The 24771-nt window shown below is 35.5% G+C and overlaps 1 protein-coding gene across 2 annotated transcripts in view; it reads left to right on the top strand.

Annotated features, from left to right (window-relative positions):
• The window catches only part of UNC13C (unc-13 homolog C), an 869114-nt gene that overhangs the window by 297291 nt on the left and 547052 nt on the right, over positions 1 to 24771 (top strand). The gene's annotated exons all lie outside the window — the stretch shown is intronic.

Below are 24771 nucleotides of genomic sequence, written 5' to 3' on the forward strand. Positions count from 1 at the left end.
AGGCAGTGCCTGAGTGGTCACAAGTCATTCTCTGAGGATAAATTAATAAGGGAATAGAACAGTGAAGCTTCCTCTTTGAGAGAGGAGTAGAAGTCTCTTCCCCATTATGGAAATGAGAAAAGCACCTTATCTAACACTTTTTCTTAATTTCCTGGGGAAACAATTTTGAATAATATACGTGGTAACTGTATATAAATATGAGTTTAGTGATTTTTTTTTTTTTTACTTCTCAAACTTTATCAGTATCCACAGCCTTTATTTGCATGCTTTTCACTTAATCTCAAATATTTATTCAACATACTATTTTATGAAGGTGTGGATTTATGTGATCAAGTTTACTTGATTTGGGGCAATAATGTCATAATATTTTACTTTGTAGTTTGCAGCTTCTTTGCCTTGACCAATAGCCTCCAAACTAGCTATTTTCTGGTTAATATGGGTGGATTATTGAATAATCAAGTATCTTTATTGTTAAACTGTTTCAGGCCCTAAGAAAATTGAAATCATAATTAGTCTTCTCTGTTCTAAAAATCCATCTGTGTAGCACAAGACAGCCTACGTAATTTAAAGAACAATATAAGTCAAGGGGATCTTGGGTGCATTGGCTAAGACTCTGTTTTTTTTTTTTTTTTTTTCAGTGAGGGGGTAGTTAACTATCCTTAAAGTTGATTTGAAAATGAAAAGTAATTAAATTTTATGTAAATAGAACTTAGAAGAATATCTATCTCATATCAGAGTAAGTTTTGGTGGTTAGCTGTCCTTATTGTTGAAATTAAATTGATAATTTCTAGGGATAGAAGCCAGAAGTTTGACATTGTTTTTTATTTGCTATTGATTCAGAAGAGTCTACTCAAGGATAAATTAAGTCTAAACTGTGTGTGTGTGTGTGTGTGTGTGTGTGTGTGCGCGTGCGGCGCACGTGTGTGTGTGTGTGTGTGTGAGTGTGTGTGTGTTATGACGTAATAGTTACATGTTTTAATGTCAACTAGTTCAGGGATCTTTTTGATATATCAGTCAATATCATAAATAGCACTGGACCACAAATTTTAAATAAATAAATAAATCTTCAAATTTTAAGAAAGAAACTGATATAAATAATGGATCATTGTTTAACTTTTAAAAAGAAGAAGATCCTGCCATTTATTACAGTAAGGGTGAAATTGGAGAATAGTATGTTAAGTAAAATAAGCCAGACACAGAAATAAATATTGCATGATCTCACTTATATGGAGAATTGTTTTTTTTTAAAGGTTAAATATATAGAGGTAGAGAATAAAACAATGGTTATCAGGAGTGGGATGGGGGGAGATATAGGTGAGAGAATTCTAAACAGCAGATAGGTAGGATGAACCAAGTCGAGGGATATAATGTACAATATGAGGACTAGAGTTAATAATAGTGAGTGTACCCATGTTATATGAGTAAATTGTAGCTGTTTCTTACACACACACATACACATACACACACACACAAGATAATGTGAGATGATAAATATGTTAATTTGTTTATTATATTAACCATTTTACCACCTATATGGTTCTCATTATGTTGTAAGCTTTAAATATATACAATAAAATTTATTAAAAATTAAGAAATAAAAATCCCAAATTAGCAAGTCTCTACAAAGTAGATTATTACTTGTGATGAACTTCAACTAGCTAACAAACCTAGTCATGCAGTGGCACTTTTTGAAAACACAAATGTACTTGGTTAACTATGTACTAAAAATGGAAGAATTCTAAAGTAGAGACAATAATCTTCTACCATTGTCCTGACACAGTAGACCTGGCAAGAGAGGTCCTAGGTCCCTCTACCATCTTGGAACTTGGATTGTTGTCATCCTATGTACCAACTTTGAATGGAATGTTGGATATCATCTGTCCTAGAGGAAATCAGCACACACATCTTTAAGATGCTCTCTGTTACTGAAAGGCACCAGATTGACTACCCAGGAGGCTACAGTAGCCTAGATTTTAAAGGCCATCTCTGCTCTCTTTGGCAGCAGTCAGGCAGTTTTCCCATCCTGTGCTACCAATATGCTTCAGAAGGAAGGGCGGCCAAAGAAGGACATTTTCCAGGCCCTTTCTCTGCTCAGAGCATTCCAATGAGATGCCAATTGTCATGATGTTTTTTGTGCCCATGGCCATCTGCTTGTTGAGTGTTGGGCAGGTGCCAATAGATTTTTCTCTCCATGGCTACCCAGTTGTCATTAGGTAGCAGTGCTATCTTTTCTTCTTAACTAACCTGGCCAGATTGGTCCATAAAGATCTTGCTCTAAAATTCTCTGTGAGATTCTGTTCTCTTGACTTAGCTTTATGAAATTATGTTCAGATATTTGAGTTACTTATCTCAACTCTTGTCTTAGGGTTTGGAAGACAAGAAAATAATTTTTTGTAGATGTGGGTAGTAAGTGAGTGTTTTTGAGGACTTTTACTTTGAGCATCATTACAGTAGGGTAAGAGATTTTAGAATGTGGATTGCCACAGACTTATCTATGAAGTAAAATTCTTCCCTTGTTGTTGGGCCTTGTTGAATGGAACCACTTTTATAGCTGGCCTAAACTGAACAGCATGATAGAAACTTTCTTATCCTTACTTCCAGTTGGATACCACCTACCATGTAGGATTTACTCTTGTCTCAAATTTCCAATGTCCCTGCCTCTTATGGCCCTGGATTCCACCTTATATTTATGCACATTTCTCATTTTATCTTCTAAACTTTTAACTAGAGTCAGCAGGGGGTGGGGTTTGTCTTATTCATCTTTACATTTGCACTGTGCTTAGAACAGCACTTTATTCAGAGATTACAGTGAGTTAATATGTGTTGGATAAATATCTGAATGAAGGTTGGAAGGATACTAAATAAAAAGCACAAATTTCAAAGTCAAATCCAAATTCAAACTGTGACCTTTCATGGCTAAGGCTATGACTGTATTCTGAGAACTCAAGAATGCTAGAGATAAAAACTTAATTAGCATTATGATGTTCTAGCACACTTCAGGCAGTTTACCTGTTTTCATTCTTCTACCACCACTGTGAATTTGATTCTGTTATTATTCCACTTTACAGATAAGGAAGCTGAGATGCTGAAAAACTTGCATAACTTACTCAGCATCATACAACTAATAGGTGATGCATCCAGAATCAAATGGATGGGTATTTTGGTTATTTAGAGCAGCGATATGCTCGCTCACGTCCAAGGTTGCATTTTACTCATGTTTTTAGTTGGAAAAACATAATAAAAGATGGATAAAAGTGTCAGCCATGACATCTATTTCAATTTGGGATTTTCATGAGAAGCCAGTACTAATATGAAAAATCACTAAATTCTCTGGAACACTGAGATTTTGATATGAAATGGCTCATTCTGTTTTTCTGCTTCAAATATTTGGTCCACTTTATAAATGAAAGTTTGAAGTACTCAATTAATATTATAGAACATACTTCCTCAAGGATGATATAGTTCAAGTGTGAGTATGCTTTACCTGGATTTGAAGCCTAAAGTCAGTTAAAAGTAATTTTTTCTTAGCAGAAAATCAAATATCTTATTCTTAAGAGACTGTGACATTTTAATTATCATGATTACTAATTTTTTCCATGGTGTGTATTTTGTCTTCTAAGTGCCTATAGGACTTTGTGAGAATATTCTGGTTCCCACATAAGAATATGACATTGAATGTAGAACAATTTCCCAAGGTTGGCTCTTTCTTATGCTGAACCCAGTAGATCTCAGTCTGACTGGTTGTTAGAATCATCTGGGAAGCTTTTGTGGTAGTTGTTGCTGTGGTGGTATTTTAAAATTACCAAATCACTGAACATTATGATTTGGTGATCCTGTGTAGGGCCAGAGATGTGTATTCAAAATTGTATGAATTACTTATAAAATAATATATGCCATTGTAATAAAACCACCACTACCACACAATGCATGACTAAAAACATAATGAAGACCATCTAAGTGAAAAGTACAGTATAGTATATAGAAGAGACATTTATACTCCCGTGTTCACTGCAGCACTATTTATGATAGTCAAGAAACGGAAACAACCTAAGAGTCTATGAGCTGATGAATGGATACAGAGAATGTGGTACTAGGTAGCAAAATATTGATTTACCTGACAGCAGATTTGTCAGCAGAGCTGCAATTACAAGCTGTTCTCCCAAATCATAAGCCGGTGTTCAAGCTCTCAAACCATTCTCCCCCTTTACATGATACCACGGGCAACATGATTATTCAGGTATCATTTCTGTGCAACCTGAAATAAAAAATTGTTTACTACATATAATAGTGACAATAAGAAATGACAGCATGAATATTATTTTTATTTTCCAAAGATGTAGGTTAAGCATCCCTTTTTCTTAGTACCTTTACTGATTGCTTCTATGTCTTGAGTATAGCCCATGGTTTTAGGTTTTATATTTTTATTCCTCAGTGATTAAAGTGGAAAGTACCCACACATGCAAACACAAAATGGAAATTTACTTAGTGCTTAATTTAATGGTATTTTACAATCTAAAAGAACTGAATAGGAAATTCTCAAGTTGATAAACATACTTTGCCAACATTAACGGATTACATTAAAATGTTCGCTATCATATATGTTGAATCCTCATAAAATATCAATGAGAGGGACTATATCCAAAGTCCCCAGATTTCTCTTTTCTCAAAGTAATTACCAGTAGTTGTGTAGGTTGTGAAACTAGCGTGAGATAGGACCCAGTTTCTGCCTCAGTGTTTTGAAATCCTCCTCTGATATTCTCTGCATAACATGTTCTTAGCTACCTCTGCATGTTTCATAAAGAACTAGAACACCTATTCTGTAATACATGCTTTTGAGAATGCTTCAAGAATATTTCTCTGTTGACTTCTACAAATAGTGACTTTCAGATGTTAGAATGCATGAGACTCATCTGGGTTCACTTGCTGAAAAATATAGATTCCTTGATGCTATCTCCAGTTGATTCTGATACAGGGTGACTCCTGGATCACATTAAGAATGCTTCATATTCGGTAGTGAATAACGCGTCCTAAGTCTTCTTTTCATTCTTTCTTGTGTGACATAATTTACTCCTTTGACTTGAGTCACCATCTGTGGTGATGATTCCAATCAGTGTCTTTGGGCTGACTCTTCCCCTCTTCAAAACACAACTATTACATACAATATTGTTTCAGTTTTTAATTCATGGACTAATATTAATATTAAATATTAATAAATATTTAATTTTCTGGCTGGGCATTTGGGATATAGTAATAACAAATCATATTTGGTCTTGTCATTATTAAGTAGATGAGGTGAAGCTTATTTCTAAGAATTACATGAATATATAATTTTAAACTTTGATAACTGCTATAGAAGTAAATGTGACATGTTAAGAGAGCATTTGATAGTTTAGATGTTAGAAAAGGCTTCTTTGAGGCAATGATATTTGGTCTGAGAGCTGAAGAACGAGTACACTGAACTAAACTAAGACAAAGGAAAAAGAGCATTTGAGGCAGAGTAAATGGTGCAGGCCCAGGATCCTGAGACCAAAAATTACATGATATGACAGATTTCAGGAACTAAAAGAAAGCCAGGTATGGTTGGAGTAATACAGCAAGGCAGAGGATGGTGTGAAAAAAAAATCTGATGCAATGATTAGAGGCAGATTTTTCTGAGTCTGGTGGATCTCTTGGAGATTGTTTTTCTTTTTCCCTCCTAGAAGCCATGAAAAGCCAGTAAAGTGAGTGGCATAATAAGTAGTAAGAGTTATATCAAATATAATATTCTACAGGCCTCAAAGCCAAAGGGTCTGATGCTAAATACTTTTCTCCCACCATATCCTTAACCTGATTCTCTTCCTGGTTCCTCTATATTGACAAATGTCACTACCATCCCTCTGTTTACTCAAGAATCACTCTCCTTGGCTCTTTCCTTGCCACACTGTATGGACATTTGCCCTTTTATTTTTGGCTGCCTAGGTTCTGGGTTCCTTATTGGAAGTACTAGGTAATCCATGGAGGGAAGTAATATGTTCTTCTACAAAAGCAAGGGAGCTAGTAATCTCTTTCTGTCCCCTGGCAGCCATGCCTTGAGCACATGGCAAATTCAGCTACCTGAAAGTTCCTGCCCAGAACTTTGAATTTGAAGGGAGTGATTGGAAATAGGGTTGATTAGGTACATGGAGACATGAGTCCAGGCCAGGGTGGCATTGTTTAGGTGTCAGTAGTGGGCAATCAACCATAGTGAGCCTTGGTTGGTTTCTGTGTCTCTTTGACTCCAATATCTCAAATCAAGTTCTTCAAACTTACAGCTGATTCTCTCTATGATCTACTCAAAGATATTCTTTATTTTTCCTTTTATTAGTCAAAGTTAATTTTGTTATGTGAGACACACATCACTACAGATTCATTCATTTAAGACGTCCTGGCATTTTAACCTCCTAATTATCTTTCAAAAACAGTAAATTCTCTTTTTTTGTGTATCTGTATGCCTAGAGAGATGTTTATTTTAACAAGGTGACTCATATTATTATGGAATCTATCAAGTCCAAATTCTGTACAGTGACCCACATGCTGGAGAGCCAGGTGAGAGACCATGTTACAGTTCAAGTCTGAAGTGTGTCCTTCACTCTTGCTCAGCAAAGTTAAAAACAGGAAATTCTTAACCTCCATTGCTTCTACACTAGTTCTAGCAACCTCCATCTCTAATTAGTTCTGAGTAAATTCTTCTAATTAGTCTTCCTGTCTCTTTGCCCTCCCCTCTCTCAAACTTTGACTTTGCTGTATCCATAGATAAATATAAATCTACAAAATTTTTTTAAAATATCTTAGTATTACTTTAAGGGTTCCAAGCAAGCAGTGAGCCTATGTTACTGAAAAGATCTCCTTCCTTGTTGCCTCCATCACCAGCTGCAAGCTCCTGCAAGGTAGGTTCAGTGCCTAGGACCACAGGCATCTTTACCCCTGTACCAGTAGTTAACAACAAGGCCACATGGCAATGGTTATGAGCATGACCTCTGGAGTCAGCCTACAAGTCATGTGATTATTGGCAACTTAGTTAACTTCTTTGGCCCAGTTACCTCATTTTAAAAATGCAGATAATAATAGTACTTCTATGTGATTAAAATAAAATAAATATATAAAATTATGGTAAAATTTCAGCCAAACCAGTAAATCAGTGGGGAGCCAACCTTTCTAAAAGGCACAGTGACTTTTTCTGTTGAAATTAAACTATTTCTGAGAAATATGATCCAGAAGCCAAATGCTGTAGTTATCTTCCTATTTTTTAGCTGAACTAAAATAGCCATCCAGAATGCATTCTGGGAAGTGATCAATTATGTTATTATTTCTATGGTTTCAATCCTTGAAAGACTCTGGGCACAGGCAGCTTGGCAGAACTGGACATAGCATTAATCACTACTGTTATTGATATTTTCATGAAACATAAAACCATGCAATTGCCTGAACTCTCTTGCTTGTTAACTGCTTTGCCTAGGGGAGTACCAATGCAGAGAACCAAATAAGTCCATGAAGATTTATCAAGTGTCCAGTAGTGTGATGAACTCTTGATTAGGGCATGACCATGATAAAAAATATATGGATTACTTCCTTCATACCTTTACAGTGTGATTCAGGTTAATTGAAAATTATTTCTTTAGCTGACTGTTGAGAGGCATGTGGATAAGTATATAATATAATTCATATATTTATTAGCATTTACCTGAATCTACAGTGTGAAAGACATAATGCTTATAATTAGAAGACAGAGTAAAATAATTAAATCATTGGATGGCTAATGGTATTACAATTTAATTGTTATTTATTAGCTATTAATTATTAATAATAAGCTTAGAAATAAACAAAGTCATAAAATAACTAACATTTATTCAGTCCAAACTATGTGACAGACAGAAGTGAATACTTTGCCTGTATTTTTCCACTAACATCTCCATACGACTTCAGGAGATTCAGCAGATGTCTCCAGAACCCCATGTGGTCCCATTCAACCTTCCTCTGATTTCAGCAGCAGCTGTGGTAAACCATACCATCAATCATGATCAGCTCCATCTTTCTCTCAAATGGGCACCTTCCTCTTTTCAGATTTCTGCTTCAGAGTCTTCCCTGATGTTGAGGAATTCCCTGCAGCAAACATCATCCAGTAGAGGACAGTAGATACTGCACAAAACCTGCACTTTTTCACCCTTCTGAGGTCAGTTCAGGGCTGCACACTGAACACACCTCTGGAGGGTGTAGCCCAGTCAAGCCCTTATTGATAAGTCTGCGGTAGCCACCTCAATAATGTACTCTTATGTCGGCCTTGTTTCTTTCTCTGCCTCGTTCTAGACCCTCATTCCTTATTCCAGGGACTACTTCCCCAAAATACTAACTACCATTTTGCCCTTATCCCAGGTCTTATTTTTAGCAGGACCCAAATTAAGACCTGAAGTCATGACTATTAATATGCTTATTTTGCTGATGAGAATACAGAGCCATAGGCCATTAAACTGAAAGTCAGTTACCTTGTTGATGCAGTGAAATGAGGTTCAAATATTAGCCCTTTCTGTTAATTTTTATACAACTGCTTATAAACAATAAGAAGCAAACTGTGAAAAGGTCTAATTAATTGCTATCCATATGCCCAGATTTGAGAGCATTTAATTTCAGATAGTAAGACCAATTATGTTAGAAATTTTTTTTTGTATCTGTAGTAAGTGAACAAAAACACATTTGTATATGTTAAAAAGCATTAAGGTAAAATTGACTAGAAAAAAGTGGGATGTCCATCATCTTTTTCACCTTCTGTTTTAGTTTGATAGTACTGCTATAAAAGGTACTAAGTATATGTAATTCATAAGGAACAAGAATTTATTCTTCACAGCTGTATAGGCTGGGAATTCAAAGATCAAGTAAATGGCAGGTTCAGTTGCCTGCTTTGTACCTCTAAGATAATGCCTTGAACATTTTGTCTTCCAAAGGATAGGAATATTGGGTCTTCACATGGTATAAAGAAAGAAAGAAAAAAAAAACATAAAAAGGAATGTATTCCCATCAAACCCTTTATTACAATAATGGCATCTAATCTGATTCATGAGGGCCCTGCCCTGATGACTCAATCACCTCCAAAGATTTCTATCCCCCACGGGGTTACATTGGGATTAAGTTTCAACATAAAATTTAGAGGGGGTGAAAGCATCTCCTTTTCCCTTCCCTCTCACCCCAATCTCCTCTGCAGCAATGCTATGTCTTCTAGCTGTCAGGCATCTGGTGGACCAGTTGCTCTTTACTGTATCCCTCAATCCTATATCATTACTTTGTAAAATGACTCTAATATTTATTATAATTGATTTTCAGCTAATAAGCTGTATCACCCGGGGATGTTTGCATTTTTTTTTTTTTTTTTTTTTTTTGCTTTTTCTCTTCCCTTATATAATGAAAGACAAAGACTTTCCTGCTGATAAAAGCAATTCAGTCATTGACAAGTCTGTAGGAAAACAGTTTATGGCTATAAGAGTTTGTATAGATAGCCTGAAATCACATCATTTTAGCAACTAAATGCATGTAAGGTTAGGAGTGGATGAAATAATCTTTAAACAATTTGAAGTCTCTACTTTTTGAGGTAGAGTTAGTTCTGATAGAAGGACATAGAAAAAAACAGAACATTAGTTTTGCACCAAATGTTTGGGAAGGGGCAAATATTGGGTGAGGTAAGAGATTGGGAAAAGGGAGGTTCCATGGTTCGAATGTTTTTAAAATTCATGTGAAACTCAATCACCAATGCAGCAGTATCAGGAGGTGTATTCTTTGGGAGGTGTTTGAAATCATAAGGGATCTTCATGAAAGAGATTGGGTGCTCTTATTAAAGTCTCTCTGTTTCCCTGTGTACACACTGCATGCACCGCATAACGACCTAACTGTACTTACTGATAGCTGGGCATGGTTTTCACTGATGCCTTTTGTGGATACAATATTAAGAAAGATCAAATACTGTAAAATTTTGATATGGTTGCATAAAATTCACTATGATCATGGTCAAGGATTCATTATTTTACATGCTCACATTATTGTCAAAACCAATTATTACACAGACCAATTTTTGAATATTACTAATGAATTTTAATGTCAATTTTGTTTGTTACCATACTGACTCTTTACACAGGCACGGGATTCTTATGATCTGAGGTTTAAGCAACTCGTTTTTCTTTCCCTGATATAGTCATTGTGAGTATTAATTAGAAGGATTTTCTTTTCATATGGCAAAGACATGACTCTGTATAAAAATGAGATGATTATAGAAGGAGAAAATAAATCCACATTTCAGTTCAGGTCAGATAGTTACTATATCTCGAGTTTAAGTCATTATTGTGATTGGATTTTATTGGTAGTTTTACCATCTTTGGCATTATTCAATTTTATTTTTTAATTTTTTCCATATTTTTATCAGAGGATTATAGTTGTATATAATGGTGGGGTTCGTGTTAGATATTCATTCATACACACAATACTAACAAAATAATTTGGCCAACATTATTCCCTAGTATTTCCCCTTTCCCTTCCCTCCTCCCTCTATTGTTTAGTTTCAGTATGATTGATTAAGAAAGGAAAGCAGTTTGTGTAGAAGGCAGTCATTTCCATGTCAAGAAAAATCAAGTCAATTGATGAGAAAACACTCCTTTGATTATCTGCTTGAATGAATGTGAGGAATGCTCGGACAGGCTAGAGGCCAGCTCCTGAAAGAAACTTTTTCCACCTCCTTGAGCTTCCTCATTGTGTTGTGAAGTTGAAACCCACATTTGTCACATTTGTAAATAACTATTAAAGTTGTTTACTTGTCATACTCTGCTTAGCAGAAGTTATTAGGTTTTGAAGATGCTTTTAATGTACAACAGCAGACAAGGGAAGACATGTAGATTTAATATGGGTTTTTCTTAGACTCATGGGTTTTTAGATTGTAGGGCACCTTATAAATCATTTAGGTCAATGCTGTCATGTTGGTCAAGATTACACAGGTAATTGTGTTCAAGAACTTACTAAAAACTGATTTTCCTCATGTAGTCAACTGTAGGAATAACTTTTTAACTGCAATGAAAGGAAGCCTATATTAAAACAACTACTTCCTTAGGGACTGGGGATATAAATCAGTGGGTAGAGTGCTTGCCTTGCAAGCATAAGGCCCTGGGTTCGATCCCCAGCACCACAAAAAACAAAACAAAACAAAACAAACAAACAAAAAAAAAAAAACAAAAACAAAACAAAACAAAAAAAAATAATGGCATAAATAAAGTTAATAATAGGAATACAATAGGAATACAATAGGAATACAATAGGAAACAAAAAAAAATAATGGCATAAATACAGTTAATAATAGGAATAAGTACCTCAGAGCTTGTCTCCTAATTTATAGAATGAAACACAAATGCAAAATAACCAGTGCTCTTCTATTTACCAATAATAGATGAAAATCTGAAAATGCAAAGAATTAAAAAAGAGGACAAATTAAAATATTTTTGAAAGAAGTAAATATTTCAGAACTTTTAATTTTCTCTATTGACTGATGAAAAAAATGATCCTTTAGTTTATCTTTCTGAATTTATCGATGTCTTGGAATTTGGAAGCTGGGCTGGGTCTTGGAGAACACTGACTACAGTTGAATTCAAGTCTGGATCCATGGCAGCATCACCTAGAGAAGATTTTATATACTAAGGTTCTGGGATTTCCCATCTGAGGACTCAGATTCAGTGGATCTGGGGAAGGACTTCGGGATATGTGTAAGCGCAAAAGGATGGGAAGCAGACCTGGATGGATTCAGAGAAGCCTTTATTCCTTCACAGACTCGGATGCCATTGGGGCCCATTTTCCAGATGGGGAAAAAGACCATCAGTTACAGAGGGGATTTGGTTTTATAGGGTACAATGATGTAATAATTGGGAGCTGTGCACATGCAGTCTTGACAGTCGGGGGCTAGTTGAACAGGTAAAAACTTTAATTTAGACAGGTGGTTGTTAAAAGCTTGAAACTCAGTTTTGTCTGGGGAGATAAGAGTCCAGATCTCAGGAATGAGTCCACACATCTTGTCCATTGGTATTTGCTGTGTCCGTTCAGAACTAATAAGCCATGGGAGAAGGTCGTGGTTTAGGGCCCAGCATTTAGTATGCGCCCCTTACCCCAGGGCCCATTGTTCCTTGGCTGGTTTCCCCTCTCTCCTCTGGAGCCCAGCCTCTCTCCGTTTTTCTTTGGGGGCTGTGTTTCAGGGATATTATTTTCCATAAGCCTTCGATATATATTGTTGGTAGGATCCCCTAAGTTTCTGAAATTGGTCAAGTTGGAGAATCCCTGTCTAATCCCATCCCCTTGTTTCACAAAAGAAAAAAGCTGAAATCCAGAGATAATGCATGCCTGAGTCATGGTTTCTCCTTCTACTGCTGCTGCTTCTCCTCCCCATGCACCTTACCTTCCTCGCCCCTCTCCTCCCTCTTCTTTCATTATTTCTTCTTTTTCTTTTTTTGAATAGCACATGGAGTGTGAAAGAGAGACGTAGCATATAGCACCTTTTCAGAAACTGACCCACACTTAAACTTCATGAAGGCTTTCACAATGAGTCTCTTGAACCTATGACACATCTTTTCATTTTTATTTTCATGGGCTCATAAAATAATCCAATAGCAATGAGGTTTCTAAGTATGATCCTCTATTATATGCAGTGGACTCTCCTCACAAGACCATTGAATTTAGTTCAACTCCACTGGCAAAAGGAAGGAAGGGAGAGATGCAGAGAATAATCGAAATTGTGCCAGAGATGATTCCTATTGCCAATCCATTCAGTGAGCTTTTGTCCCACAATGGACTTCCCTGGCTTCTCTGCTGCTATAGGCTGACCCCTGCCTAGTGCATCACTGGGTCATCTATTCAGCAGGTTTCTGGGCAGGTTAGCAGGAGGTTAGCAGGCAGACGGGAAAGGTCAGAGTATCTTTTCTGGGTCCCAGTTTCTGCCTTAACTCTAGCTGGAACTGCATCTCCACTGTTCTCTCAGCCTGCAAAACAGCCTGCACTGGCACACCCCTTCTCTTTTGGTTCTCTGATGCTGGCAGGGTTACCATGTCCTGGGGGCTGGGCTCTGGGGTTTTGCCATCCCTTTTTGTTCCTCTAACTCAGCTCATACCTCTGAAATGTATCTCTTTCATAGGAAGCTCGTTTTAACTACTGTTATTAATTGTTTCCTTTAAGCATCTAGATAAATATAAGATGGAGAATGTAATTATTTGTTTCTCTTAGTAATTATGTTTTTGAGTACCCTTAAAGTGACAGTATCTCCTTCAAATGAAAAGGATTAATCTTTAAGGATACAGTAATGTGAGATTCTACTTTGTATGTTTACTTAATGTACATTGTACATTGCTATAAATTTTATCATTTTTGCATACATATTAATGTCAAATTTGTTGATACAAAATTATATGCAATGTACTTCTGAGCTATTTTAGGACATTTTCTAAGATAATTTTGACTACATGGTCTTTTCTCCTTAGAAAGTACTTCAAAACCTTCTCCAATGGCTAAGTGCAACTTAACCATTTGCTGTAGGTATTAAAAACATTTTAATGATTGGAGGGAGACCATAGAGCAAGAGGACAAGAGCAGAAAGAACCCAGTTTATCTAATTCCTATAACCTGCAATTTGCTATGACCCATAAGTCTGAAACTTTTCTTCTCACGGCTGCCTCAGAATGCCCCCAGAAGAGTATAAATTGGTGCAACCACTTTCAAGGACAATTTAACATTCATTACCAGTTTTAAAGAAATATACCCTCTCTTTCATTTGAATGATTCATCAGCTATACATGTGTAAGTCTGTTCATCACAGCATTATCATATGAAACACAAAACTTAAACATCCATAAAAGGTACTTGTTAAAAGTGTATAATGTGTTTGGATAAAGGATTATTCCACTTTCATCAAAAAGATGAGGAATATCCAGCTGCTTGAGCTATTTTAGGTTGAAAAAGCAGCAAGTCCTGTGACTCTGTATGTGTGTGTGTGTGCTGTGTACACATACATAGAGATTTTACTTTATATCCCTTATGTTTTGATTTTGAAAATTCTCATAAATGTATTAAGTAATAAAAACAAACAAAAATATTTTGGTGATGGTGATGAGAATTTAGAAACATTCAGTAAATACTAATTGCTAATTTACTGACTAACTCCATAAAAGCTCATTATCTCTTATAGAGACACTCCTGTATTTGGGAAGCTCTCTTCAAATTCCACTGACCTTATTCCATTTACGCTAAATCTAAAACCCAATGCTGGATACACACATCTTTGTCACTTGGGAGGTGACTGGAGCTCTGATTTTATTTACAGAGAAATGCCTTTGCCACAGCTCCATCACTCAGAGAGGAATGTGGGAGCACATTTCCACAGGTGATGAGAAGCTTTTCATCATCCAAGATGGCAGCAACACAAATGAGAATGAATGAGAGCATGAGACTAGGAATCAGAGACTAGTTTCCAAAAGCCAAGCCACTCACAGAGAGGTTTCACACAGGGAGAAGGTATTAAATCAAAGAGAGGAGGATTTAGATTCTTAGATGAAGCCACTGGATGTCAGAAAGAGGTAGGAAAAATGATGAAGCAGTCATAAATTCCTCTGTCTTAAGAAACAGGTCCCTTTGCAATACTTCAGTGATATTATAGTGTGGCCCTCTGAGACTTATGGTTATAAAGAATTATTATCATGTTGAGGGCTCTGCATGCTAAATTGAGAGATTTCCCTAAAATATAACCCCTTTCTTTTCTAAGGACACTAGCTTATCTCTATCTAACTTTGCTCTTGTGTGCTTCTTCCAAAGGAGCTTAGCATTTGAGAATTTGATCAACTAATCAAAAGTTTTCCCAGAATATAAATATTTCAAAACTGAAGGGGCCTCAGTGATGTCTCATTCAGTGATTCTCCTCTGTGAATGCTAGTAGTGCTAGTGAAGAGAGGCCAGGGATGCTCTTAATTCTGCCAGAGCACACAGGACAGATACCCTAGAAAATAATTATCTGCCTCTGGTGGAAAAGTCCTCCTCTAGTTCAAATCCTTCAAAGGATGGAGAGAGAAATGAACCTCAAGGAAGTTATGAATTTCCTAAAGGCATCAGTGATTCTATCTCTCATTTGTTAACATTCAAAAGTTGATTCAGTTCTTTAGATGCTTCTTTAGGGGGCACATTTCAATGTGCTGTTAATATGTTGCTCAGTCAGGAATCTACTCTAAACTTGGCTTCAACAGATATAAAAAGAGGGGAGAGAGGGAACCTAAATAAATTTCTTGCCTTAGTGTGAACCTGCCCAGGTAAATGTTCAAATAAATAATGACTCGCTCTACTTAAGCTAATGAAATCTGTCTTTACTTAAGTCACTAGAAGCAGGCCACTCTACCCACATAGAGGGAAAGACCTCCAAGACATTGAGCTTTATTTGAAAACAAAATATGATTTATTTTATTTTGTTTGAGCTACCAAAGTATCAAACCAGGGAGATCTATTATGGATACTCTGCTTTCCAGTTAAAACCACATCCCTAAGTCTTAAAAAACAAATACCTGACTTGAATATAGTATCACTTCTTCTATCTCTTTTAAGTACCAGCCACCCTATTTAGTATCCACATAATTTTTCAGTTTTCCTGTTTAGCAGAAGTCGCACTTATATACCCTGCATGATGTGATTAAAAGCAGGTGCTTCATAGTCCAAAAGATAGAGTTGTTCCATTCTGAGCTTCTCCACCATGTGCCCTTGAAAATAGTGTAAACTTTCTATTCCTTGCTTTCCTTAGCTATAAAATTGGAATAATAATATTTTTGTCATTAAGTTATCATGTAAAAATAAAAATATATCTAAAAAGCTTAGCATATTGCTTATCATTTGGAAAATAATCAGAATATGCCAATAACTATTTTGCTATTTTAGCATCTATTAATTACAGGAAAAAAACTTTGAATTTATTTATACTTTAAAATGAATATACTTTTTTTATTATACTATTAGCATCTATATACGTTAGATAGGTAGTAACAGCTATCACTTTGATGGAGTAACCACTAAACTGAATTCCTAAAGGAAGATATTAATTTGATCTCTTTATGGATGTGGTGTTCACATTATAAAATAGTTGTCTGATTTATGCAAGACATTCCTAAGAATTTGCTTATATGTGTTCTAACACTAACTGGTTAGCATTTAGAGGGAAAATGGTCTAGATTTATCAATTGTAGAAGTATTTAGGAATATATTTATCTGGTGGAATTCTTTTTTGTATCCTATAAAAGAAAAATTTTTTTTCCAAATAAAATTTTTGTATGTGTCCTATGTAAAGTTTAACCAATATAAGAGAATTTGTGTTCATTTATCAAAGACTGGGAAGTATAAAAACAAGGGTTGATATTTTTAAATATCTTTGAAGGTAACTTTTGAGTGAAGGCATTCTATTTAGATATAATATTTTAAAATTAATATACAATTTGTCACAAGCATTTAAAATACAGATTATTTTTATGCTTTCAAGTTAACTTGTATATCTTACTCTCTTTTAGATGTAGTAAATTTTTTAACAATCACTTGTTAGAATCAAGAAGGCTGTGAATTACTTATATATCCCATTTATAAATGAGATTAGTAAAATTCTGAAGTTTAAAAACTACATTTATACATAAAACTATTTGGTTTTCTTTTTAACAATTGTAATTGACTAATAAGCAAAAAATTTCCTAAGTAATTAATTGATTTTTAAAGTAATGACAAGTTAAACTCTTAAATATTTAGGCGACTATCAGATTTTCTTAGATAGTCCAACACTGTTCCAACTCTCTTTGAACAAGATCACAATTCTAAAATTAATTATCTTTAAATTTATAATTCTAAACTCATGTTAGTTTAATAAATCATTCTAAATATTTCTAATTCTTTCCTAAATGGAAGTACTTTCCAATTTCACAGGAACTGTGTTCTGGAACTTACTAAGTATGGATCTGATTTATCCTATGATATCATCTCAGCCTTCCTGTTTAAAGGACAATTGTTCTCTCTCAGGCCTGTGGAGGTTGAAAATCAAGGGAGGTTTGGGGTCTAGGCTCAGAATTTGGATTTCCCCATGTCCTTACTTATATAAACACCTGTTTTTTATTGTTCTATAATAATGGAGTCCTTGTAGAAGTCGTAATCCTCTCCTGGGTTCAGGTTATTTTTAGGCATCATTTCTGTCCACTGAATTGAGGTTGTGTATATTTTTCTTCTTGATTAGGTTTTATACTTACTTGATTTTCTTCATGCAACTTAATATTTTCTTATCTGGCTCAAAACACATTTTATTTCCATTCCATCAGATATCTTACTTACTTATAATACTTTTGAAATTTCATTTAATTTTATTGCCTGATTTGAATTGTCAGAATTCTTTATTCCTTTCATATGGTTCCCAACTGGCAGGGCCACAGTAAGACAGAATGACAAGTCATTGGATGCTGCATTTACCTTGGGTCTTTGGCTCCACAGACATAACACTGGAGACAAGATAATGACAGTTAAAAAAATAATAATAATAAAAAGAAGAATAAGAATAACAACAACAACAACTACCTAAAATCTCAGCACACAGACATTGCTACTGTTGAGTTGGAACATAACCAACCTCCAGTTCCTCAGACTGAAGTTTAGGGCTCAGTTCTTAGACTGTTTCTTTTTTTTCTATTTACACTTACTTTCTGTTTCATGATCCCATGACTTTAAAAGTCACTAACGTGCCAATTTTGACCACTTTCATATTTCCTAAACCCTGTTAGATACAATTGTTTACTGCTTCATTTGGATGTCCAGAATCTGATCACTGGCATACCAAGAGAAAACAGATTCAGTTTTCTTCTCAGCCCTTCATGTTCCTCCTTCATCTCACCTTGTGTTTCTGTAGTAACCTCTAAACTGATGTCTGCTTCTACCCTTGACCTCATTGGTAGCCAGAGGATATTAATGTCAGAGCACATTGTCTTGTCATCCTTGGCTCAAAACTCTATTAAGAGCCCCTTGTTTTACTGTAGCAAACTCCAACACTTATGGTTGTCTTGTATGATTTTCTCTTATTACCTCTGCAAATTCTTTTCCTTATCCCACTACTTAACCTACTCATTCAGCTCCAGGCCCTTGTATTGATTATGTTCCTCTAGCTCACCAGGTACATTCCTATCCTAAGGGCTTTCCCAAAAGCAGTGCCTAAGATAAAATGAATGCAACTAGCTTATTTTTGAAGGTGATGCCAAGATAACACTTTATGGGAGAGGGGAGATAGCTGATAAAAGATTTGTTTATGCTATGTGCAAGGGAGCCCAATCCCACTGAATAACTGTGTGACCTTGCTACTTAAGGTATGACTGGGAGACTGAAGCATTGACTTTGCCTAGGAGTTTGTCGAAATGAGATTGCCCAGAATTGCAGGTCCTTACCAGATAGGGCTTTAGGGAATTTGTATGCCCCAATTAATATTTGACAAACATTGCTCTAAATGACAGTGTAGAATTTTGAATTTACCTACCAAATTTTGGTATTGAATTATCCTACCAAAGACAGGGAGCTGGGGGTGTTTTCTTCAATTCCTTAGCTGATCAAGTCCTTAGCTGGTCAAGTCCTGCTTCTGAGGCCATTAATTTTCAGCTTGCCCTGTGTATTGGTTTAGCATGTTCTACAACCTGGATATAAAGGGTTTATAGTTTGTAGTAAACTGCCTCTGGTGTGTTCATAGGGAAGCATACAGTACCAATAACATCTGCTACTGAGCCTTTCCTCTAGCTTTTCTCTCTCCCTAAAATGCTCTTTCCTCAGATGTTCACTTAGCTAAACCTCCTACCTCCTCAAAGTTCTTGCTCAAATCATAGTAACTCAAGGATGCTAATATCACACTATCACAGTGATGCATCCTTCATGTGCCAACCTACCATTTACAGTTCCCATTATTCTGCCCTTTTCTTTCTCTTTTTAATTGTACTTAGCTTTCTAATTTTTGTACAGTTCATTTATTTAATATGTTGTTTGCCTGCTCCATTGGAAAGTTAGTTTCACCGGAACAGTGGACTTTGTGTATAGATACCACAGAGGAGATCTTTAATATGTAAATTTCTGTGATTTTAAATAAGTGAGTAGTATGCATAAAACTTTGTATTCTGCATTCTGTTTAACATTATAAATGTTTCCTGTCATGGAACTTGGGTGATGTCCTGAATAGGCCATCACAAAGACAAAGAGAAGCAGCAATTAGTAGAGTTTATTGAAGTAAGATACCCTGTACCCTCATAGCAGGGACATGACAAAGATATCTGAAGCAGACTCAGAGGCTGTCTGGGCTTGTATGTATTTCTGAGTTCTTTGTTCAGCTTTGGGGGGCTTTTTCTAGGAGTAGTTTATGTTTAAACAAGGGTTGACAGACAGATACCTGTGCCTTGCCCGTAATGCTTATTGCACATGTACCAAATATTTTTTCTCAAGTTTTACATTGGATGCATGAGATGCAAATAATATGTATAAAGTTTTAAATAGGGAATTCTCCCTTCTATGTTATTATAGGTCAAACTGGTGGTTCTCTGAGCATACTCCATGGGATGTGCAGGCAATCATTTTGAAAAAAAAAAAAAAAAAAAAGGATTCTATTTACACTTTGGAAATGTTAGCTTCTTGGATAACAGAAATGGGGCAGGATGAAAAGGAGGTCATTAGCCTCATGTCAGTTCTGCGGATTGAGGTAGCATGGGACCTGGGACAAAGGTTCCTAATCTATCCTGCCTTATTTTCCATCTCATGAAAACTCTGAAATGTTACCTTCATTTGCTGCTAAATATTTCCTTGTTTCTACAAATCATAATTAACATAAAAATTCTCATAACAGTTGGCATTTAGATTGTTTCCTATTTTTGTTATAAAAATATCGTCACGAGTGTCTTCTGTTGCTAAACCTGTTTCACTTTAAATATTACTTTTAGGGTAGATTCCTAGAAGTCAAAATATTGAAACAGAAACTAAAAATTAGTTGAGATTATTGATAGATACACATAAAATATATTTCAGAAATTATGTCTCTATATACTTCTAAGCAGTAATGAATGAGTATGCCTGAAATGTCATATCCTTTCTATCTACCTGAGGCAATGGAGCTTAGTGGTTAAGAGAATGATTTTGGAAATGAACCACCTTAAATATTAACTTAAAGTTAAGTTAACTTATCTGTACCTTTCATCATTTGTTCAATTGTAATGATGAAAATAATATTGCTTACCCATAGGATTATTGTGAGGCTTAAATTTATAAATAAAAAAGAGAACTAAGATGAATAATTGAGACATAATAAGTACTATAGAGTTGTTAGCTACTAGGATACTGAAGCCTTTTTAAACTGATTAGTGAATAAATGGTACTTTGGTTTGACTTCATTTGCATTTTGAAATTGTAACTTAAGGAAGTTGAAAATGTAATACTCAGCATTTGTATTTTCTCTTTTGAGAATTTCATATATAGTAAGATATTAAACTTGCACATTTGGAACAAAGATTTTCCTAATGTTATTCATCTTTGCTATTCATAGATTTATATATGCCATGTGATAAATTTCCCTGTGTGATATCTTCATTTTTTAAATTTGGAAGGTTTTCTTCATTCAGATAATCAGAGATATGTTTACCTATATTTTAGATTTTATCTTTATTGTTATAGTTTTACTTTTTGCTTCTTTCTTCTCACTAAAATGCATTTTACTGTTTTTGTTTGTTCATTTGTTTGTTTGGGTTTTTTTTTTTTTTTTTTTGGTATCCGGAATTGAACTCAGGGGCACTCAATCACTGAGCCACATCCCCAGCCCTTTTTTATATTTTATTTAGAGACAGGATCTGAGTTGATTAGTGCCTTGCTATTGCTGAGGCTTGCCTTGAACCTGCAGTCCTCTGCCTCAGCCTCCCAAGCCACCATGCCTGGCTCATTTTAATGTATTTTAAGAGCTAAATTCTAACTTGACTTAATTTGTGTCTAATACAAATTAGCCTATGGCTCCTGAAGGAAATTTGATTAAGAGCAGAGAGGAATTCAGACCAATTCTCTAATTCAGGCACCAGAAGCAATGGTAACTTGAGTCTTTCAAAATTTTTGCCAGAATTCCATGACATTCCTCAGAGTTGAGATGTGAAGTCTCTCATGACATTTCCAATTGGCAGGAGGATTAATTCTACGTCCTTGACAGTTGAGACAGTGGTACCCATATAGTTTAACTTGAGGGTAAGTTTGGAGGAAGCTGTGAAATAATGGTTCTCAAATGCACATGTGACATCTGATTCCATATGAATAATTTCATGTTATCTGTCAAAGAAGGCTATCACTGGGCACAGTTCTGGAAGTTGGAATATTCCTAGCACTTCATCCCTGATGAAGTGTGTCTGTCCTGGGGGGATAGTGTTGTCAGTGCTGAGGAGGATTAGTTGGTAACATTTATGGAAGCCTAATGTTTCACAACTGGGTCTTGTACATCTCAATTTAGCATGATGGAGTTGGGCTTGGCATTATAAGAAATCATAAGCCTGCAGAGTCAAATGTTGGAGCCTAGATTCAAATAATTGCCAGAACATTTATCTTATTTTCTAAAGTTTTAATTTTTTACATAGAGCATCAAATGAAAGTAAATAAGAATTTGCCAGTGATAAGTTGTGAACTCCTCATTGAAAATGTGAGTTTGTAAGTGTAATCTTAACAGAGGTATTTCAATCCCAGCACACCTACAGGTTTGAGCAAATGGGTCAATATGATGATATTGCTAAGAACCAGAGTTATTCCTGTGAATGAGAAAAAATATAAATACCAATGATAAAATGAATGAAGGAGAGCTTATATCTCAGAGAAGGACAACAGATTAAACAGTAAACACATTCACTGTTCATTCACTTAGTGGCTTAAATTTTTTAAAATTTTTTTTAGTTGTCAATGGATCTTTATTTTATTTCTTTATATGCAGTGCTAAGCATTGAACCCAGTACTTTACACAAGCTAGGCAAGCACTCTACCACTAAGCCACAACCCCAGTCCCTTAAATTTTTTTAGTAAGTATCTGCTCTTCATAGTGCTAGACATGGTGCCTATAAAGTGGGTCTATCACAGCTTCTGTTCTTAAGGAACCCACTGAATGCTACCTATTCAGTTTGGAAACATGGCTGCTCCTCTGTGCTGCAGCACAATAATAGCTTCATCCCAGAAAACTACTGGGGTAAGTTTTTGGTGAATTTATTCTATCTTATCTCTGTATGGAAACTGGAAATCTACTTTTTAAAATGGTCATTGTTTAAGTATCTTTATCATACAGTGGCTAAATTCATTTTGGACTTGGAAATTTCTTTTAATGTATTTACACTGTACAGGAGGAAGGTTTATGTAGTATGTGAATTTCATAATGAGAACACTACCTAGCAGACAGAATTTGAGCAATACTTACTTACATTGCAGTTTGGGGAGAGAAAAATAATCAGGCACAGGAATTTGCATCTCTTCAGGCCTGGCTACTGAGATGTGCAAGGACTTTGAATTTTAAAGCCCAAGTCAAGATTTCCAAGTTCTTTTGGTATCAGTTTATTTTCACTCTGAGTTAATCCACAGCTTAAATCACAGAAATAGAGGCTGGCGAATTGTGTCTTCTCTAAGCAAGTTTGAACTTCTTTCCTGTTCTGGCTTCTCTCTTAGGAAATAGCATGGGGAAGAGTCTGTAAACAACTAGTTATTTGGGGTGGCTCAATTGGTTCTTTTGAAGGGAAGCAGATTCCTGTTGGTGCCAAAAGATCTGTACAGCTCTAGGTTCTTACTTGCGTAGACTTGCAGAACTTGGGCATGAATACTATCATTGGAGTTGCCCTATCCTGGGTTTTCTTCAAGAATGTTTCCTCTCTCCATTGAGGGTTCTCATCTTTTCTTCTTTCCTTTGGGCCTTATATCACCTACAACTTGGTCTTCAATTTCAGAGTGCTTTCTTTTTAAATTGTAGCTTTATTGAAATATAATTCATATATCATAAAATCCACCATTTTAAAGTGTACAATCAGTAGGTTTTGTATATTCAGGGTTGTGATATCACCTGATTTTAGAAATTTCTTCATCCTAACCCACTACACATATTTAGCAGTTACTTCTCATTGGCCCCTCCTCTCAGCCTCTGGAAACTACTGTTCACCTTTTTCATCTCCACAGAGCTAACTATTTTGAACATTTCATGTTAATCCATATTGAAGCATACATCTGTACTACATTTCTTTTTGTGGATGAATAATATTCCATTCTATGGATATACCAGATTTGCTCATTAGTTGATAGACTGATGGAAAAATTGTTTCTATGGTTATTGTTAACACTGCCATTATGAATGTTCATATGTAGGTTTTTATGTGGACATAGGTTTAAAATTCTCTTGGTTATATATCTAAGAGCCGAACTGCTCAGTCATATGGAGCCTTGTTTTTGTTTGTTTGTTGGTTTTGTTTTTTATACTGGAGATGGAACCCAGGGTCACTTAACCACCAAACCACATCCTCAGAACTATTCTGTATTTTATTCAGAGACATGGTCTCACCAAGTTGCTTAGGGCCTTGCTAAGTTGCTGAGGCTGGCCTCGAACTTGCGGTTCTCTACCTCCACCTCCCAAGCTGCTGGGATTACAGGCATGCACCACTGTGCCTGCCTCATATGGAATTCTATATTTAACTTTTTGAGGAATTGCTAAACCATTTTCCAAAGTGATTACAGAATTTTCAAATCCTTCCGGCAATGTGTGAGAGCTCTCATTTGTTCACATTCTCCCCAAATCTTATTATTATCTGATTGCTTCATTATAGACATCCTGTTGAGAGAGAAGTAGCATCTCGTTGTGTTTTTAAACAAATAAATTATATATTTAAGATTTACAATGTGTTTTGGGATTCACAGAGATAGTGGAAATTATTATATAGTGAAGTAAATGAACTTAACTCTCATATCACATAAGGTAAATTATTGTAGTAAATAATCTCTGGGAAAATATTTTTGAGATTCAGGGAATATTCTTGTCAGTCTTCTACAAACTAGTTTTAGCATTCTTTAATAAATCTTGCTTGAATTTATAATTACCATAATGATCACAAAAGATGATTTTTCTGTCTTTTGCCTTTATTAATGAGCATTCTTCAGTAAAGAAGAGCTTCTTTTCTCTTTTTCCTTTTAACCCCCTTAAAAAAACCATCATATTGACTTTTTGACTTAAAAAAACTTCAGGTGGCATTTTATGTAGATTGCAATAAATATAAATGAATTGAATTATAAATGACATTGTTATGGTATTGAGATATCCAAGAAGGATGACACTTCCATCTTAAATATTGGTATTTAAATCTTTACATGCTAAAGTCTATGTTATGGGTTGTTCACCTTCCTGAACTGTAAAGGCTATACTTTTCACTTCTATTTAGGACAATGTCTTTGCTATAGATTGGGTTTTTTATTTCCTCCAAAGTGTTCAAGTCTTGGTCTCCAGCTTGGTGCTGTTGCAAGGTACAGGAATGTTAGGAGGTAAGACCTAGTGAGAGGTCTTTAGGCCTTAGGGGGTCATAACCATGAAAGGAATTCCTTTCTCTCTGCTGCCTAGTTCTTTTTCTCCCCATGGAAATCCTCCATGAATGTATGTATTTTGGTTAGAAAGGACACTATAGAAATATCTGGTAAACTCTGAATAAGGTTTTTGGATTAGATATTAATTTTGAACCAAGATGAGTTTCC

Source organism: Sciurus vulgaris (genome assembly GCF_902686455.1).
Source record: "Sciurus vulgaris genome assembly, chromosome: 2".
In the NCBI taxonomy this organism is placed as follows: domain Eukaryota; kingdom Metazoa; phylum Chordata; class Mammalia; order Rodentia; family Sciuridae; genus Sciurus; species Sciurus vulgaris.